This window comes from Geotrypetes seraphini, chromosome 4 (genome assembly GCF_902459505.1).
Source record: "Geotrypetes seraphini chromosome 4, aGeoSer1.1, whole genome shotgun sequence".
In the NCBI taxonomy this organism is placed as follows: Eukaryota; Metazoa; Chordata; class Amphibia; order Gymnophiona; family Dermophiidae; genus Geotrypetes; species Geotrypetes seraphini.
This window is the reverse complement of record NC_047087.1, coordinates 190,477,771-190,499,363: the sequence shown is the minus strand read 5'-3', so window position 1 is coordinate 190,499,363 and position 21,593 is coordinate 190,477,771. Positions and strand designations below refer to the sequence as shown.

Below are 21,593 nucleotides of genomic sequence, written 5' to 3'. Positions count from 1 at the left end.
CAAGTTATCCCCAGAGGCTGGAGGAAGACGAAATCAACCACCTCTCCCCTGAACCAAGAGCTGAGGCGGGACAGAGCCGAGAAAAAAAAAAAAGGGGGGGGTCATGCGCAAGCTGTTGGGGAGGAGGATGGTTGTTCAGCACAGCTGAAGCAGTTTCTGAGCTCCCGGCCCTTCAGTCGCAGCTGTCTCCTATGAGTTGTCTGTGTGCCCCGAGCAGCCACTTCTTCCATGGGGCTCTTAGTCTCTCGCTCTCTCCCGATCCCATTCCTTACCCAAAGCAGCAGTGACAGTGCTGTAAACAGGCTGCTCGCGGCAAACCCTGGCAGGGCTTTTCCTCTACTGCATAACTTCAGATGTGGTAGAGGAAAGGCCCTGTTGGGGCTGGCCGTGAACAGCCTGTTTACAGCGCTGTCACTGCTGCTTTGGGTAAGGAATGGGGGGGTTCGGTGGGTCAGGACTGCTGCCACTGCTACTACTTTGGGGCTGGAGCGAGGGAAGAAGGTTGGTGGATCAGGACAGCTGCTGCTTTGGGGCAGAGAGAAGGAGAAGGGCTTGGTAGGTCAGGACCGCTGCTGCCGCCTCGGGTAAGTAATGGGGGTCCAGGAGGCCAGATCCATGCGGAGGGAGGGAGGGCAGACCTGTGGGGGCGGTGGACCAGGTGTGTGTGTGGAGGGTCCATCAGGGTGAAGGGCTGGAGAGGGGAGATGGATGGATGCTAGACCCATAAGTGTGGAGAGGGAGGGTTGAGAAGTGAAACATAGAAACATAGAATACGACGGCAGAAAAGGCCAACAAGTTTGCCCACTCAAAGAACCCTCCCCCCTAGGTTCTTCTTTGAAGTGAACCCACATATTGATCCAATTTGTTCTTACAGTCAGTCAGATAAAGTGACCTAGACCAGAAATGAGGTGGGAAGGGAGGAACAGATACTGGACCCACAAATGGGGGCGGGAGGTGATAGGGAGAGGGAGAGGAAGAGGAAGAGATTGAGGTGGAAAGGGAAAAAAAACTATTTTTATAGTAACTCTGAAGCAACCAAAAACTACAGTTATCCAGTATCTACCAATCCCCATGGATTCCGGATAATTGAGAGTCTACTATATTTAGGAATATTCAAGGTTTTTTTGCAGCTTTTGGGGCAAGCCGCTGCAAGCCTGCCTAAAGATTCAGTGCAGTGGCCCATGTCCTGCCCAACTCCTGCCCTCGACACTCCTCCTGAAATGCCCCGTTTAGCTTTGGTCGTTCAGCGGCACTATGAAGGCCTAGGTTGTTTAGAAATACATCCAAAACCCGTTTTTATTATTGGCACTTGGACATAGTTGGACAATGTTCGTCCAAGTGCCAACTTAGGCCGGTTTTTGGACATTTTTCGATTATGAGCCCCTATGGCTTTAGAAGAATTACTCCCTTAGTGCCTCATGTAGAACCCTAGCAGAAGGGAGTCCAGTACTTTTAAAATTTGGGTGTGCCTCCAAGATCATGTGAAACCCAATAGGTAATTTTTTTCCCATAAACCTGTGTAGATTTCAGTCCTATCCATGCCAAGTCCAAACTACGCTTTCTTAAAATCTTAGTGTGGTTCTCCATAGCATTTCCCTGAAATCACTGTATACACATGTATGGGATCAACACATGTAAAGGCTGCTTGTTACATGTGGAGATGCTTCTACAAGAACCTCAAGGATACAAGGAAGGAGGCGATTCTAGAGTAGGCGAATGCTTTCCATTATAATGTAGAATGGCTACTAGAGAGCTGCACAGGAACGGGGACGATGGGAATCCCGCGGGACCCCCCTTTGGGTTGCGGAGATCCCATGGGGACGCCCTTCATGGTCTCGGGGATCCCGCGGGGTTGGAGGCTCGTCTTCTTTTTTTCCTTCCTGCAGCACACTAACTGATCCGGAAGTCTTCCTCCGACGTTAGAGGAAAGGCTTCGCGTCAGTCGCGTGCAGGGTCGATTGTGGACACTGCTAAGCTCTGCGACTTGCCGACCTGTACAGCTTTTGTCTTTTAACATAGCAGTTTGAAAGTTCTGGCAGCAGGTAAAAAGGGCAGGGACCGGGAGTAGAACCCTGAACCTCCCCCCCCCCCTAGAATGCATCGATCAGAGTAGCATGTGATGCGATGGGAAAGAAACCTCATGAAAAGCCCTCTGCCGTGCAGGTTTTTAATGTCACTTCCTTCATGGAGTCGGCTGCTGTTACTACTAGAAAAGGGGGCATAGACATTGAGAGAGCCTTCAAATGAATATTTTCTGATTTCACAAGGCTTGGACATGGGGGCCTAGCTACAACACAGTGAACCCAGCTAATTGCCCAGGGCCGCCTAACTTAGAAACTGCATTGAGTGGGCGGAGTTTTATGCTCGAGGAGAAAGCAAAGTGCTAGTACAGAGAAGGAGCGCTCCACCTCCTCAAATCTACCTCTCTGCTCTCTCCTTCAGTATGAAACTCCGCCCACTCAATGTTGCTCCATATGGGGTTGGGTAGAATTTCTATACATCAAGAACCAAAATAACAAGTTACTGATAGCTGTGCTGTGCATTGATTGCACAGTTTTAGAATATGGTCTGACCCAGAAAAAGTTTTTGAAGTTTCATCTTTGGTGATCCCAAGTTTTGCTGCACGTGACTGACGCAGAGCCTTCCCTCAGACGACGGGGGAAGACTTCCGGGTCAGCTACGTGTGGCATGCTGCAGGTAGGATAAGAAGACGAGCCTCTCGGCTCGAGCTTCCTCCAACCCCTACTGTTATCTGGACTCGAATGTGGGAGGCCAGCACAGGACACAGAAGGGAGGGGTTCAAGAGGGAGTGCGTTTTTGGACACAGAAGGCATGAACTTGGGAGAAAAGAAGGGAGGGAAAGAGATGCTGAGGTGGGGGAGGGAATAAAAAGGGAGAATTGGGCGTGGGTGTGTCAGTGAGAAGGAAAGAGATGGTCGTGTACACAAGGAATGGAAGAAAGAGGAGAATTTTTGGTCATAGGGAGGGAATGAGATACAGATGAAAGGGAAGAGAAAGATGAGAGGGAGAAATGTGGTGGAAAGGGAACAGTGGGACAGATTGAAAGGGATGCAAGAGGGAGGAATGTTGGACATAGTGGTGAAGGGAATGGAGGGAGAGATGTGGCATGGTGCTGGAGAGGGGTGATAGAACAGAATGAGAAATGTCAGGCATGGGGGCTGGTGGGCAGGGGCGAAAGATGAGAAAGGGATAAATGCTGGACCATGGTAGGAGGAACCAATGGACAGTAACAGAAGAATTTACAGAAGATGGGATAGCGTGAAAAATAACTGAGACCAACTTAATGGAAAAATAAGTTTCCAAACATCAAAGGTAAAAAACGGAATTTATTGACTAAAATATATTAGCTTTGGGAAACGTATATAGCAGATGTCTTTGTATTGTGTTCAAAAGAAAAGGAAATGCATTTCTGGTTTTATTTCTACAGTGTTGAAGTACTTGCTGACCCTTGCTGTGACTGGTGGGGATACCCAAGCACCGCGAGCAGAGGACCTCCTCTAGAGACAGCCAGAACTCCCCTCCACCAAGCACAGCAGTCGCTGGCAATATCCATGAGCCACTGAGGTGCCAGCATCAGTGACTCAGGGACGCTACTGCTGCCTGCCAAGCTTGGCAAAAGGGACCCCCGGCCAACTGCAGAGGAAGTCCTCAGCTGACAGCTTGAGGGTCCTCATCAGCTGAGTATTTATATTTTATATTTACATTAGAGGCTTTGGTAGAAACCCATTTACAAAGTATGTATTCTTCCCAATTAACATTTCCAAATTAATAAAGTGTCTTTGCTTATATGTAAATGGTCTCTACCAGAGCCTTTAATTCAGTAGTATAATTAAATGAAATAACTACTTCTGAAGTTTATAGGGACGGGTGGGGACGGATTTGATTCCAGCAGGGACAAGTGAGAACGGATTTGATTCCAATGGGGACGGGTGGGGACGGGTTTGATTCTTCTGGGGACGGGTTTGATTTCTGTCCCCGTGCAACTCTCTAATGGCTACAACTACGGTAATCATTTCTATAGTGCTACTACACATACGCAGCACTGTACTGTACATTAAAAGACAGAAGAGCCAGCCCCTGCTCAAAAGAGCTTTCAATCTAGTCAAGACAGACAAACTGGACAGAAGGTAAATCAATACACTGTGCTCAGGTGAGGAAATTACAGAGGGAATGAGAAGACAGATATTGGCACTTAGAAGGTGGGTTGGAGTTTGGAATTGAAAGCATCTTCATAGACGTGGGCTTTGAGTCTGGATTCGAATATTGCCAGGGACAGAGCCTGACGTAGCGAGTCAGGCAGTTTGTTGCAGGCATATGGTGCAGCAAAAATAGGGCATGACTGCTTCATGAAAGCTGTAGACTGTATATATAGAAAACTATAAAGGATGTTGCACCAGAATTATGGAATTCACTTTCATTGGCAATGCATATGCTGTCATCTTTCTGCAGTTTAGCAGAGCCTTAAAAACACGGTGGTTCCAGAAATTGTTTAACTGAATTATTAGTAGCTCTATTGATCTTACATTGTTTTGTTCTGGTTTTTTTTTTTTTTTGAATGTTAATGTTTTTTGCTTTTTTTCGCCTTTGCCTTGCATCTGCATAGACAATTTATAAATAAAATGAGTGCCCTCAGTATGTTTATTGTCTATTGGAAGCTTCTATGCCGCTACTAATTCAGAGCAGTTTATATTAGCGTCAATTACATTGTGGCGATACTTGAGCTTCAGTAATGGCGTTACTATGCATGAGCTAAAGTGACTGACTGGATTAGGAATTGGTTTGAGTAGAAGGCAACAGTGGGAAGTAGTAAATGGAGCTCACTCTGAGGAAAGGCATGTTACCAGTGGTGTGCCTCAAGATTCAGTTCTTGGGCTGGTTCTTTTTAACATTTTTGTAAGTGATATTACCACAGAGCTGTATAGTAAATTTTGCCTCTTTGAAGATGATACCAAATCTATAATAGGGTGACACCAGTGGCGTAGTAAGGGGGGAGGAGGGGTCTGCCCCAGGCGCCATGTTGGTGGGGGTGCCAGTACCCCTCCTCCTCCCTACCCCCATGCACCTGGATCTCCATGGGAACCACAGATAAGTGCAGACCTGCAGGTACCACTGAAGACTGTTAGGGTCTCAGGAAAGGAGTTCCAGCAGCTTCCAGAAGCTTCTAGAAGCTTAAGAAAAAAACATTGAGAAGCCAAGCCAGCTCTTGAACTTCCTGAAGGGTGGTAAATCATAGAGCACACCACTTAACCCATGTAAATCCTAAACTACAATTTGTATGTGTTTCCCCCCAGTCTAAGTCCAGACTCCAAGCCCTAGATTCTCATGCTTATATAACTGGTAACACCAGCATTCTATAAAGAAAAGTAGCACCCAGATTACTTTATAGAATAGGTTCCAAACAGCTACTGCTTTCTTGAATTATCTTATATATTTTCTGAGTAACTGCTATTATGCATGGCTATTCCTTGGGCAATTTTCTAAGAATATAAAACACTGTTCTATACATTCAAATCAGTTATAAAAAGCACTCAAGGGGGTTCTACAGTAAATTATGATACAGTAAATTTATCTTTCAAGAACACCATTGGGAGCAGTTAAAATATTTTTATAAACAGAACATTACTAGAACAGAAATTACTTTTATAGGCAGGAACATGTTGCAAATTAGAATTATAGTTATGCATCCCATGTTTCCAGAGGTCTATATTCTTCTGCAGAGGGCAAGTATACAGTGTTACCCAGAACATAGAGCACACACAGCTGAGTCCCTTTCCATGCCTTTTCCTGAAAAGCTAGTGGGTTGGACAAGAAGTTTTTCTAATCCCTTCCCCTTTGGCAGAATGAAATCCAGCTGTCAAAAGACGCCACTGTCATCATCCCTCAAATAAATACAATGCCCGTCATACATTCCAACTGAATGCAAAACCAGCCAAAGCCCTGAAGGCACCAGCAGCTGGAAAAGCTTTTGTTTGCTCCTGGTAAAGACAGGCTGACTGCATAAAGCCGCACACCCACCATTTCTGAAGCCACAATGAGCACGGTTGAGGCATATTAAGCTACAGAATAAAGAGTGCAGGTGCCTCTTAGGACAAAAAAGGCATGGGAATAAGGGGAAAAAGGGTCAGACACAATCATGCAAATAGTGTGAAGGGTAATTCTGTAACTGGGCATGTGCAATTGCATGGTACCTTGATTGACATTTATGTACACAAATGTACAAAGGCATTTTTCTATAATGTAGCGCCTAAGTGCTACAAGTGCACCTGCAAGGGGAGCATGTACCTGGGTGGAGCATGGGTGGGACATGAACATGTCATCAAATGATTCATGCAACTTATAGAATACTATTAATTGTACTTGTTGCTTGCACACCTAGGCATGCCATTGACCAGTTGTATGTGGACACACCTACATTTTGGCACACCAAAGTGTCTTAGCATTAGGTTTCTTTGAGGGCTGCTTGAAAAGTAATATGACTGCTTCTGGTTTTCTTTCCAAGAGGTTCTTGAGTAGTTCAGACATCAACGTTTCTGAACCTGCAGTTGGACTGCCGTAGTCTTCATTGTTGGGTCACAGCGAGAGGAAGAATTTCGTACGTTTCATCATGGCAGATGAGGAAGACGTGTCTGTGAGAGTACGCCAGAGGCGTGTGATTGAATTTTGTGTTATGCTTGCTGTGATGGTTCAAGAGTTTCAATGCCGCTCTTTCCAGGTTTAACACAAGGGGCTCTTACGTGTTGCTATAGAATTGATGCTAAGTGCATTCTACAATGGCACCTATATTGAAGTCAACCAGAGAAAAGGAAGATCAGCCCTACATCAAACTGGGGAGGAGAGGAAGAAGGGGTCAAAAGGAAGAAAATAAAAAGGAAAAGGGTGAAAAAAGGAAAGATCATTACTGTTTCACCCCTTCTTTCCTCCTTTTTTTTGGTCTTTTCTCCTACCCCTTTTCCCTCTTCCTCCTCTCTTTTTTTCCTTCACCCTCTTTTTCCCTTTCGCTTTCTCTTTCTCTTCCCATCCCCTTTCCCTCTTTCTTCCCCTTTTCCCCGCCCCCTTTTCCCTTCTCCCCTCCCCTTTTTTCCCTCTCTTTTTTCCTTCCCTCTTTCCTTTTTCTTTCCCTCTTTTCCCTTTTTTTATGTGATTCTTTTCAAATATGGCGATTAGAGACTTGGGGGCTGATTCTGTAGAAAACAGATACCTGCCATGTGGCAATCACGGACAGGTGCCACTTACAGAAACGTGGCTAGGAAGGATGCTAGGCACTGGAAATGTAGGCCAGGGTTTTACAGGTCTGCATTTCCAGTACCTAGGATCCTTGCAGAATTGCAGCTAGCAGCACCTAGTGATGCTGAAGTCTGGTACCGTCCTAAACACACCCACTACTGGGTTTTGGCATCATTAGGTACCATTAGGCACCATGGATTTAGATGCCAGTCCCAGAGGATGGCTAATTTTATAAAATTAGTTTTTAATGATGCAATCAATTTTTGCACCACTCCTTTTTGTGGGTTTTTTTTTTTACAGTAATGTATGATTTAAAGCCTGCTAGTATTTCTGAATTGATTGAATTTGCGTTCTATCCCTGTTCATAACAGGGACGATTATGATGTTATTTAGACATGTCTATGTTATAGGTGGTAATCGCAGGGAAACAAGATTTTATGTATGTGATATGGAAACCGCATAGTTATATGTGGTATATAAACTTTTTTAATAAATAAATAAACTGATCCAAATATAAACTGAGGTAACCTTTCCCCCGCCCAAAAAAAAAAAAAAAGGAGGAAAAAAGGTTGGATCGAATATAAACCGGGTTGTGGGGATGTGGGGTGTGTGTGTTAATATTCAAGTGCTGTGCCATGCCCTGAGAGGCTCTGCATCTAACGCCCATCCCTCCCCTGCCCTGCCAGGCTCTGCACCCAGCCCCCCTCCCTCCCTGCTAGGTTCTGTACCCTGTTTGTCCTCCCTCCCTGCTCTGCCAGGCTCTGCATCCAGCTCCCTCCCTTACTCCGACAGTCATGCCAGTCTCTGCACCCAGCCCCTCTCCTTCCTGCCCTGTCAAGATCTGTACCCTGTTCCCCTTCCCTCCACTAGGTCTACCATAAGTCCTGGTGGTCCAGGACAGGAGGGATCTCTCCCATCTCCTGCCCCAGTCAACTTTAACAATTTTTATCTCCCTTCCATATACCCCTACCCCCCCAGTACCTTTTAAATCCCTGGTGGTCCAGGGGTAGGCTGGGACAGGAGGGATCCCTTCCCTCTCCTGCCACATGGCTCCTGCCCCCCTCTCCCCTCTTTGCTTCCGGGTAAACTACTTCTGGAACACCATCACATAAGGAAGTGAATGCCATCCCAAAAAACATAGAAGGCTGTTAGGGTTGGGAGGAAACAGGATTGTGAAACAATAAACAGCATCAGCTCCTACAGGCACAGGTGGGGATGGAGGAGATTAATTCTAGGGAAGATGGGGGGGGGGGTGAAATTTCTTTCACCATGCAACTCTCTAGTGTTCACCCAGATGAAGTGTGTATATGTTAGAGGAGTGTTTTCAAGGGCAGGGCACATGCAAGGGTGGGGCTGACATTTATGCAGGCAACTTACAGAATATCGGTAATTATGTACGTAAATATCACATTTAGGCGTGTTCATTTACATAAGCCATACACCTGTTCATGCCTACATTTCAGCGTGCTGATGCTGGTTTACACTAGTGTTCTAAAAGGACACTTGCACCTACTCAACGCCAACATTATTCAGATATCTAAATTGAGGCACCTACTATTCCTACTCCTACTCAAACTAGTTAACTCCTTATTTGACACCGACCCTCATAAAAGCTCCCCCACAGAACTACCACCCTCCCCGACAAATCTAGCCGACCACTTAGCAAACAAAATTCTTAACTTGAAAGCATCCCTCGCAACATCCAACACTTACCCATCTATCCATCTACCTACCCCAGAAAACGATAGTTCAACGGCTGACATGACCTGGTCTCGCTTCAATAACCCTGATTGGAACCTATTCCTCAAGCTATACTCAAAATATTCCAAATCCAACTGCCTACTAGATAACTGCCCTCCACCCATCATGAAAACTGCCCCCCTCCCCTTCAAAGCCGAACTCTTCAACTGGATCACTCTCTGCTTGTCTACCGGCTTCTTCCCGCTGGAACTCGGCCACATCCTTGTGTCTCTGATAATCAAAAATCCCAAGGAACCACCCTCTGCAGCCGCCAATTACAGACCTATTGCCAATATTCCTCTCTTCCTCAAAATCATGGAAGGTCTTGTCAATCATAACCTCATGGCTTACCTAGAAAAATTTAACATCCTCCACGATTCCCAGTCAGGATTCCGCACCAACTATAGTATAGTATGGAAACCGTTCTAGCCTCATTAACCGATCACCTCCTCCAACTATTCTCACTGGGAAACAGCGCACTGCTACTCCAGTTTGACCTCAGCAGTGCATTTGACCTAGTAGACCATGACATACTGCTTAACTGCCTTGACTCCATTGGCATTTCCGGACAAGTACTATCTTGGCTCACAGGCTTCCTAAAAAACTGCACCTACCAAGTTCACAATGACGGAACCTTCTCCCATACCTGGTGCAACCCCTGTGGAGTTCCCCAAGGCTCCTCCCTATCACCTTCTCTGTTCAATATCTACATGGCATCACTGGGACACATGTTATCGAACCGAAACCTGAAATTCTACATTTATGCAGATGACATTACAATCATCATCCCTACTACCTCACTGTCACAAGAGACAGAACAACACATCTCAACTGTCCTCACCATGGTTGAACACTGGACCACTCGTTTCAAACTGAAACTAAACCCAGAAAAAACCAAATTTTTCCTTGCAAGTCCCAACCACAAACTAATGACCACCACCCTGCAACTTAACAGGCTAACATATCCAAACAATATCAACATTAAAATTATCGGAGTCATCCTGGATCGCTGCCTCACCTTTGAAGACCATACCAATGCCCAGGTCAAAAAATGCTTTTCCACCCTTTGGAAACTCCGTTTTATCAAACACTACTTTGATTTCCCCACCTTCAGATTGCTGGTCCAATCCCTAATCTTAAGCACCCTGGATTACTGTAACATCATATACTTGGGTTCCTACAAGAAAACCATTAAACATCTAAGACTCATTCAGAACACCACCATCCGCCTCATCTATGGCCTCAAAAAGTCAGACCATGTTAGCCCTGTCTACAGAAAACTTCATTGGCTTCCAATTGAAGCAAGGGTCATCTTCAAATTTGCCTGCCTCTGCTTCAAAACCTTAACCGGCTCATCCCCGATATACCTGTCACGCCACTTTGTGTTCCCAGGCTCCAACCGTACACGCAATGCCCACCTGTTTGCCTACCCCTCGCCTAAGGGATGTATCTACAAAAGATTCCTGGACAAAACCCTCTCTTTCCAAGCTGGTAAATTGAATGACTGCTTGACCATCCTCATCTCTCTTGCCCCATCCTACCTATCCTTCAGAAAATCTCTCAAAGCATACCTCTTTGATAAATTTCTCTAACCCCATCCCTCCCGACCAATCTACTTAACTCTACCCTGCCTCCCTTCCTTCCCTTTCCTCTCCCTTCTCACCTATATACCTCATCTCCCCTGGATTTTACTATCCCCATTCTGCACTCCCTTGTAATTGTTCCTGGATTATTTTGTTATTGCTACTGGTTACATTACACTGGTTAATCTAACTCTCTGTATCTTCGCTGTAAATGTACAGTCTCTTCTCCTGTAAACCGCTCTGAACTGTTTTGTGGTATTGTGGTATACAAAAATAAAGTTATTATTATTATTATTTATTATTTCTATAGCGCTACCAGATGAATACAGCACTCTACATTAAACACATAAGAGATGGTTCCTGGACAAAAATGGTGAATCAATATATGTTGCTCATGTAGGGAAATACAAAGGGAGAAAAGGTAGAGAGGGTAGAGGGAATGACAAACAGATATGGTGCTTTACAAATTGGTAGGGTTAAGACTTAAATGCAATTTCAAAAAAGTGGGCCTTCAGCATGGACTTGACAACCGCCAGAGACGGAGCCCAATGTACCTAGTCAGGCAGCGCAGCAAAGCAGAAGGGACGGAGTCAGGAATTGGCCGTAGAGAAGATGGGTAAAGAAAAGAGAGACGAATGGCGTTCCCAGGGTGGGGAGTTCCCAGGGCAGAGCTTCTAAAGCGATTAGCTCACATTAACTGCAGAGAGAAGAGGAATAATTCATAGAAAAACAACGCAATGAAGTTGGGCAGGGTTAAGAGGCTTAGTCAGACCTTCATGCCATCAGGGGTTGGGAAGAAGGAGGGATTGGGATCACAATGGAGGAAGAGGAAATCAGAGGTGGTGAGGGTACCTACATCCCTTACGTGGGTCTTGGCTAAATTAGCCCCTGATATTCAATGCTGGTGTCCAACCATGGTGCAGCACTGAATATCCAGGACTAATTCTGCCTTGCAGCTGTCAGCATTTAAAAGAGTGCTAGTGGTGGGGCAGTTACAAGGGTAGATTTTTGGGTGATAAGGTAGTTAGAGGGAGCTAGCTTTGGTGGGAGGGGAAATTTGTAGGGTGATGGGGTGGTTTGGGAGAGTAGGGCATTTGTTGGGTTTTGATAGTGGGAAAGTTTGTGGCATGGTGGTGCTGTTGTGGGGGTAATTTTGGGGGGTGAGGCAGTTTGCTGGATGGAGAGGCAGTTACAGGTTAGTTTCCGGAAGTGGGGGGTGGGGGGCAATAGTTTTTGAGGGAAAGACAGTTTGGAAATTGATGGGGCAATTGTAAATTGATAGATTTTGGTTGATCCAGCTTGCAAAGTAGTAAGGCAATTGCGGGGATAGTTTTGGGTGTAGGGCATTTGTGGGGGGAACATAGTAACATAGTAGATGATGGCAGATAAAGATTAATATGGTCCATCTAGTCTAACCAACAAGATAGACTCATACCCTCCAATATTCAGCTGGCGGCAGTCAGTTTTTCTAAGTGCTGATCACTGCCAGCTAAATTATGCCCTGATATTCAGTGTTGGGCCATGTCTGGGCACTGGCACTGAATATCAGGCAATAAATCCAGGCAGCTAGGCCGCCCAGAGCTTATGCAGGCCCAGTCAATAAGAGTTATGTGATCTCTGGCTGAATATCAGGCTGGGGCCCACATAAGTTGTTATTTTTAATTTAAAAAAAAAAAAAGAAGAAACCCCCCTTGCAGAGGTCTTTCAAAATGGCCACCATGACCTCTTGCAGCACCAGAACTTCATCAGCTGCAAATCAACATTCTTGGGAAGCCCGCTTTGCTCCTGAATGCCAGTCTATTTCTATAACAGATTTCAGTGTAGATGTTACACTGAAATGAGAAGTATGATGACACCTTCCACTAGAAATCAAAATCTGACTCCTGCCTAGAGTTACTTATGGATTCTCTAAACATTCACTCCCTCTCTTGCAACTCCAAGGACCTCAACCTTGGAGATTTCTGGTTTAACTCCCTTTATTGAGTCCATGCAACCTTAGAAACCTCCTTTCTGTCGGGAGGCGTCTAAAAACCACTATACCTTCCTTCCAAAATTATGGCTTTGTATCTGTGGAGATGCACATGCCTCACAGGTAATGGACAGGAATTTTTAGGACTCCCTTATATTGTTTGATGCAGTAGGTACCCAATTACAGGGCACAGAAATATATCAGGGTCCAGGCCAATAAATGCAAGCTCAATTTTGCATAGGCAAGAAAAGGGATATCCAAGTTGAGATGTTCACAATTTGCAAGCATTTTACACAAGGCTCCTGTGAATTAGAAGCTTTTTTGTAAAATTATGTATAAGGTCGTGGGAAAACCATATGTATTTGGTGGCACCTTCTTAAACAGTCATTTTACAAAAATAGATATTAAAGAACAGCCCCAGTTGGGGCTTATTAATGCTGGTCTTACACATATAGAAGGCAGTTTTTGCAACTTTCACTTATAAGTGCTGATATTTACATTTATAAACAGCACATTTTACCAAACTGCACATACAAGGGGAGCAAATTAAAGAGCAAAGTCCAAAGTTCAGGGTTTTTTTATTTTTGAGGTGGGGGACTGTGAGATTGCCACTAGGTAACGCAACAGCCATTTTGAGACTGGACCCATGATGGGCAGGAGCAAGTGGGCATTACTTCTGTCTGTATACTCTACGGACCTCCAGGGAACTTTAAGGTAGGGCTGGTGGGGAAGAGTTTAAGAGGATGGGTGCTTGTGAACGTGGGATGACACTAGCTTTTGCTTCAGAGGGTGGGAGCTCTGGAAGGCATTACCCTTTGTTTTGGGGGAGCATGAGGGGGTGGGTGGTGGGGGCTCAGGATGACATTACCCTTTGTATTAGAGGGGGAGAGAGGAGGATCAGGATGAATATTGGGACAGGGGGTACCCGACAGCATTCTAGCACTACCTGGAAGTTAATCAGGCACTGGCCAGTATACAGACTGGTGGCCGGTTACCTCCATGGCTAAAATTAGCACAGCATTTTTGCTATCCTAACTTTAGCCACTTGCTTAACTGGTTAGGAGCTCCTCCTTGGTTAAAACCCTTCTGAAAACTGGGCAGACTCTACATATATAAATCAGCTTTTTACAGGTATAAGAGGTACCTAACACTTCCCAAATGGCATCCTTAGCTTATCTGGCTTAAATAGGAGCTGCCCGTGGTAATAGTAAGCATTTCTACAGTCCTTGCAGATTATTAGGACATTTTTTTTACTAATAGGACTGCAAGCTAATTTCCTAGGAGAAACCCTCTTTGCATGAGTATTTGTAGCCTAAGTGAAGGCAGATCCTTTTTAGATCCAATGGCAAATTTATTATTTTTTTAAACTATTATTTTTCTAATATTTTTGTGTATCCAGAGCAGACTGAAAATTTGCCCTAGCCTCTAGAATGTTTATACTCCTCCAACATGACCCTCAAAAGGTTTGTGGACTGGAAAATGATTATTATTTTGTCTGCCAATCATCAGCGCCAAAAGGGTCTTCTTGGATCCTGTTTTCTCTGTGCAATACATAAGAACCTAAGAATAGCCTTACTGGGTCAGACCAATGGTCTTTCAAGCCCAGTAGCTTGTCCCCACGGTAGCCAATCCAGATCACTAGTACCTGGCTAAAAACCCAAGGAGTAGCAACATTTCATGCTACCAATCCAGGGTAAGCAGTGGCTTCCCCTGTGTCTTTCTTAATAACAGACTATGGACTTTTCCTCCAGGAAATTGTCCAAACCTTTCTTAAAACCAGCTACACTATCCACTCTTACCACAACCTCTGGCAATGCGTTCCAGAGCTTAACTATTCTCTGAGTGAAAAAAAAAAATCCTCCTATTGGCTTTAAAAGTATTTCCCTGTAACTTCATCGAGTGTCCCCCTAGTCTTTGTAAATTTTGACGGAGTGAAAAATCGATCCACTTGTACCATTCTACTCCACTCAGGATTTGTAGACTTCAATCATATTTCCCCCCTCAGCCGTCTCTTGTCCAAGCTGAAGAGCCCTAACCATTTTAATCTTTCCTCATACGAGAGGAGCTCCATCCCCTTTATCATCTTGAACACAAGGTGAATAACTTAATGAGCCACTCTATGTTAGAAGCCTAATGGTTAGTGCAGTGAGCTGGGGAACTGGGTTTGATTCCCACTGCAGTTCCTTGTAACACTGGGCAAGTTGCTTAACCCTCTATTGCCCTAGGTACAAAGAACACCTTAGACTGTGAGCCCACTAGGGACATAGAAAGTACCTGCATATGTGTACAGCTCTGTGCACACCTAGTAATGTTATAAGAAATGATAAGTAGTAGTACCGTGTTTCCCCAAAAATAAGACAGTGTCTTATATTAATTTTGGGACAAAAAAACGCACTAGGCCTTACTTTTTGGGATGTCTTATTTTTTTCATTTACAACAATCATCTCTCCCTTCCTCTCCTCCACCCCAATTCTTCCTCTTTCTAAACTAAACTAAACTAAAACGTAGCCTTATATATCGGGTCTTCAATCATGGGAAGCTCGACACAGTTAACAATAACTTAATCAAGAAAAATGCTAAAGTACATGAAGTGTTTAGCAAATAGAAAAGTTTTCAAGGATTTACAAAAAAATTGGAAGGAACTGAGACATCTCAAAATTAAAGGAAGATCATTCCATAATTGGGAAAATTTAAAAGCCAAAGAAAGGCTGAAATTCTTGACTCCTTTAATTTCTTTCTTGGAAGGAAGGGAAAGTTTAAATTGTTGAGTACCTCTCACATATATCACATCATCCCTGCAAAAGAGGGCTCAATGTGGTTTACATTAAGACTTTATACAGTATATGTATGAATTATACTATTTTAAAAAAATGAATCCACAATAGCAGAAAACAAGAAAGTCTTCAATCTTTCCTTTCTCCCCCACCCCTGTGCAGCATCTTTCTATCTCTCCCTCCCATCCCCCTGTGCAGCAGAACCCCACCGACCCTCCCACCGTGAGACTGACATACCTCTGCTCCGAGGCCTCCTAAAGCAGCAGAGGTGGGGGTTGCTGAATTGACAAGTCCGATTTTTTTCAGCAAATCAGGCAGCACTAGCGTGAATGATGGAGTCAGGGAGTATTGGGGACATTTGGGGGGGGGGCTTGATGGATCAATCTTAACTAGGTCTTATTTTCGGAGAAACAGGGTAGTAGTAGTAAATGTTTTCCATTTCATACCACCCCTCTGATTATAGCACTACTCTAAGAGTCCGAGATTTAAAATCAAAATTCACTTCTAACTCTGAACCTCCATGAAAACTTGGAAAAGGAAATCAAACTTTCTTTGTAGCTAAGACGCCCAATAGAAAACAAAATATTTATCTTTATCTACTGTAGCTTAAGTCAGTAGATTTAATTTTTTTCCAGGAGCAATGACTGTGCCACATCTGCCCTAATAAAATGAATGAGGTTCATGGGATGAAGGACACATGTCTTTCACACCTTCTAAATTTATTGTATTTGCTTGGAAGGGCAATTTTCAAGGCACTTTGCATTTTCAAATTGGCTGAGTGACAACTGCCCATCCTGAATGCAGGTAAAGCAGGTGCAAAGCTCCATAAGATGCACGCTTCTTCTACCTGCACTTGGAGAGATGTTTCCAGAAGAGCGGTGAGGGTGGAAGTGCATGAATATGGTGTCTATTTTCAAAACATATAAATCTCCCAAAATGCTGGAACAAACATCCATGTACTTGAAACATCAAAATCCTAATTGTGCAAAGCTAAGATTTGGACATAGAAGTGAGGGGCCATATTGTAAGTATATTTTAGGCAGGACTAGGGAGGGCCTAAAATCAGGATGTCCGATAGCAATTATTGAAGAGGAAGACATGCCCATTTCTAAAAAGAAGGATGTCCTTATTTAGTGCTAGAAGCACTACAGTCAATGATCGTCGCTAAATCTGTTTTCACAGCTTTAGCGACGATCACTTTTACCCCCTTTGGAGGGGCCTTTGAACCAATCAGGGCCTTTCGCCCTTCCCCATGCATCACAAGATGCACCAGGGAGAGGAAAGCCTGTCATTTAGGACTGGCGGCCTGAAGCAGGAGCCTCAGAGCGGGTTTCCTGCTTCCAACTTTTTAAAAAGGTACGTGGAGGTTCGGGGGAGGTTCAGAGGGGGGGCGTCTGTGGGCATCCCTCCTGCTATTTTGGGGGGTTCAGGGGGAAGTGGCTTGGGGGTGACTGGTGCAGAGGGGGCTATGGCATGGGAGTGTTCTTTTTGTATTGAACGAGCCATGTGAAAATTTCACGTATTTTCAAACAAAAAATCTCAACATATTTCCTGCTTGAAAATAATAATAATAACTTTATTTTTATATACCACTATACCACAAACAGTTCAAAGCGGTTTACAAAAGAAGAGATTGTATACAGACAGCAATATTACATTAACATGTTAAGGTTAATCAAATTTGTCTGGAAGTGTTTTAGAAATACATCAAGGCAGAGGTGGTGGGGGGGGGTCAGAGAAATTTATCAAAGAGATAAGTTTTGATTGACATGTTAGATGGATGTCCATTTGGGATATTCTGCCATGGACAACCCTATTCTGACCCTCCACATGTATTTTAGTACAGCGATTTCTAAACTTGTCCTAAGGGACCTCTAGCCAGTTGAATTTTCAGAACATCAACAAGGAATATGCTTCCATTACAAGCAAATTTATCTCATGCTTATTCATCATGGATATCTTGAATATCTGACTGGCTGTAGGGATATGAATTCATTTGAAACAGCATTAGAAATGTGAAAGACATTTCGGGACAGATTCTACAATGGCTGCCAAAATTTAAGCAGCAGTAGCTGCCCTATCGCCACTTAACTTAATTGCTTAATTGGGTTTAAGTGGTGCAATAATTGGTTGCACCATTAAAACCCAATTAAAACCTTGTAAAAAAAAAAAAAGAAGAAGCTGCCGCTAAGCAGCCTCGGGTCCGGCACCTAGATCCATGGTAGCTAGCGATACATATTTATTTATTTAAAACATTTGTATTCCACTTTTAGCCAAAGCAGTTCACAATTCAACATATAGGGCTTCTTTTACGAAGCCGCATTAGCAGTTTAATGCATGTAATAGCGCGCACTAATATGCCGGCCACGTTACCCGCTACCGCCTCCTCTTGAGCAGGTGGTAGTTTTTCAGCTAGCGCGGGGGTTAGCGCGCACTAAAGAGTTGCATGCGATAAAGCCGCTAACGCGGCTTCGTAAAAGGAGCCCATAGCATCATTTATGTGCCAATGGCCGTGATTCAGGAATGACCCTGAGCGCCAGAAACGTAGGCCTGTAAAACCTTGGCCTAACATTTCCAGTGACAAGGAAAGGAACTGCAGACAGGTGTACAAGATACAGGCAAAATTTATTATGAACAAACAAATTGTTGCGTACAAATAAACCACTTGTTGTATATGAGTCCCATATAGCAACAAGTGGTTTATTTGTACGCAACAATTTGTTTGTTCATTCATAATAAATTTTGCCTTTATCTTGTACATATAACATAACATCGTACTTATAAACTGCGTAACCATAAGTTCAACGCAGTTAACAAAAGATTAATAATAAAATGACATAAGAAACATATAAATTAATTCACCAGGTACTTTGAAATTGAGTTCTAAAATGTTTGTAAGAACAAGCGCTACGTAACAAAGGTCGAAATTCCTTATCGTAGGAAGCAGCCTGGAATGCTAATGTATGATCCAAAGATTTCTTGCTTTCACAACCCTGAACAGATGGAAAAAGAAACAAAGCATGTGATCCTCTTCTATGTTTATAATAATAATAATAATAACTTTATTCTTCTATACCGCCTTAGTCATGAGACTTCTAGGCGGTTTACATTGAAGAGAGCTGGACAGTCAGCGAGTTATAATATGCAGAGATAAGAGAAATACAGCATACAGGTAGCAAAATACAATATACAGATAGTTTAACAGATGTTAGAAATTTCAGACTTATACGCAGGAGAGGACTTGTTTGAAATATTTGAAATTGATTTAGAGTTTTGGTTTTATGTAGATATTTTTTAGGTGATATTTCTGTCGAATAGGGCAGTTTTTATAGCTTTTCTAAAGGCAACATAGGTCAGTCTTGCTCCATTAATGTAGTTGTCTAACCAGTGTTGTTTGTTTGTTTGCTTGGTACATAAAAGTTCTATCCAGGAAGGTTTTGTATTTGCAGCCGGTCATGCTTGGGTATGCAAATAGGTTGCTGTTTCTGGTTTATCTTGTAGGGCTGTATAGAACGAAGAGAGGTAGCAGGTATGTAGGAGCTAGTCCCCCAAACCACCTTGAAACATATGCAAGAGAACTTGAATATTATTCGTGCCTCGACTGGCAGCCAGTGCAGCAGTCTGTAGTAGGGGCTATGCTATGATATAAGATGCTATAAGGCGGAATCTGTCAGTTATATAAATCGGAGCAATACCAAACACGACTTTTATAACAAAGACAACCCAACTTAAACAAAACGCGAGCCTCCACCGGAAGATAGAAGGGCATCACATGGTCATATTTCTTCAAACCATAAATCAATTTCATTGCCGTATTCTGAATTACTAAGTCTAGCCATTTCTTTCTTGGTGCATGTTAAATGGACTATATTACAATAGTCAAGAAAACTCAACAACAATGATTGAACTAGAAGTTTGAAAGCAGAAAACTCAAAATATGGTTTTATGGTATGCAGCTTCCATAAAGTATAATAACCCTTTTGTTCCACAGCATCTATTTGCTTTTTCATGGTCAGTTGTTGATCAATAACAACTCCCAGTATTTTAATCGTCAGATTAATTGTATACGGTATTGAGTCTATAGTAATTGATGGTTCATGTAAAATCTTATGTGGAGACGCAACAAAGAACTTGGGACTCCTTTTACGAAGGTGCGCTAGCAGTTTTAGCGCACGCTAGACACTAACGCCTCCATAGAGCTGGCGTTAGTATTTTCTGTGTAGCGCACCTTCGTAAAAGGAGCCCTTGGTCTTATCATGATTTAATTTAACTTAAATTCCTGCATCCATAAATCCATCACTTTCAGTATAGACTCAATCGTCTGAATGATATGGGACAAAGCTGTATTACAAGGAATAATGATCGTGATGTCATCAGCATAGTTGTCTGCAGTTCCTTTCCTTGTCCTTGGTTTATCGTATCTTCACTGCAGATCTGTTGGATCTTCTTTTTTGTCTTCGTCCTAACATTTCCAGCACCTAGGGTCCTTGGGAGCCTGAGTTCTGGAAGCAGCAGCTGTCGGTGATTGACACACGGCAGGCGCCCATGTTGTAGGCACCTGCCGTGGCAGGCACCGCTTACAGAATCAGGGCCTTCATGTCATTAACAAATGAAAACATGTGAAAGAGTGTGCAGTATACAAAAACTGTGTATTATTTGCAAAAAGAGCACACTCTTTAGAACTCTGCTCCTGAAATGACATATTAGAAAAAAAGACAGCCCAAAAGTTGACCCTGGAGATCCACAGATGAAACGAAGAATCTAAAACAAACAACTGTGGAAACTGATGTTACCGATGTAGACTTTTATTTGATAAAAAGAGTCAATAAACCATCCACAACTTGATATAGGAAACTCAACATAGACCATGTTTCGACCTACATGTCTTCCTCAGGGGTCCTATAGGTGTAAATGATAAATGTCTGAAGACATACCTATGGGTATAAATGACTTCTGAGGAAGACATTTAGGTCTAAACACTGACCGTGTTGGGTTTCCTATATCAAGTTGTGGATGGTTTATTGACTCTTTTTATCAAATAAAAGTCTACATCGGTAACATCAGTTTCCACAGTCATGGATATGGAAAATGACAGTCACGATATGGAAAATGACAAAACAATAAAAAAAAAATTCCTGGCTGCACTGGCTGGAATTCCACAGGATAGATTTTAGTAATTGCAAAAGTATATATGTGTGTGTCATTTTTTGTTAAAGAAAATACCCACAGAAAAAGAAGGTAGAACTGACTATAGGTACTTTTTCTTTTCTTTGGCAAGAGTGCATTTGAACTTTGAAAATTAGTGCAAAGTTTGCAAGTAAAAAATGCTGACACACTTTATAACCAAAAAACAGATAGGCAAGCGATCTGCAAAATCTGTAAGATCCAGTCCAAAAGCAAAACCAGAAGACCAGCATAAAAATATATAAAATACATTGCTTTCTTACAAAGAACACAGACAATTCTCAATTGCCCAAGTGGCCATGTTTTGCCACCTCTGGGACTACGTCAGGAGCTGAGACAAAGCCAAAACCAAGATTGCATAGATACTGAAATATTACATTGTATATAACACAAAATTAGGGGCCTGTGAAACATTTTTCACTGTGCATTTTTTAACTCTTTGTTCTGTATTGGGATCAGAATTCTGCAGTAATGAGTCAAAGATAGCATGAGCGGTGATCAGTGGCATAGTAAGGTAGGGGGGGTCTGCCCTGGGCGCTGTCTTGGTGAAGGCACAGGCACCCGTCCTCCTCTCCGCCCCCCCCCCACTCCTTCCCTGCCCTCTCCCCCTCACTTAACATAGAAACATATAGAAACATAGAAGATGACGGCAGAAAAGGGCTACAGCCCATCAAGTCTGCCCACTCTGCTTACCCACCCCCTGTCTATGCCCTAATGACCCAATTTCCTTATCTTGACCCTCATAGGGATCCCACATGGGTATCCCATTTATTCTTAAAGTCTGGCACGCTGTATGCCTCGATCACCTGCACTGGAAGCTTGTTCCAATGATCAACCACTCTCTCTGTGAAAAAATACTTTCTGGTGTCGCCATGAAATTTTCCGCCCCTGAGTTTGAGCGGGTGCCCTCTTGTGGCCGAGGGTCCCTTGAGAAAGAAAATATCATCGTCCACTTCAACACGTCCCATGAGGTACTTAAATGTTTCGATCATGTCTCCCCTCTCCCTACATTCCTCGAGAGTGTAGAGCTGCAATTTGTTCAGTCTCTCTTTGTACGTGACCCTTGAGCCCCGAGATCATCCTGGTAGCCGTCCGCTG

The 21,593-nt window shown here is 43.4% G+C and overlaps 1 protein-coding gene across 2 annotated transcripts in view; it reads right to left on the bottom strand.

Annotated features, from left to right (window-relative positions):
* ADAMTS14 (ADAM metallopeptidase with thrombospondin type 1 motif 14) overlaps positions 1–21,593 on the bottom strand; it is a 300,717-nt gene that overhangs the window by 179,627 nt on the left and 99,497 nt on the right. The window lies entirely within an intron of this gene.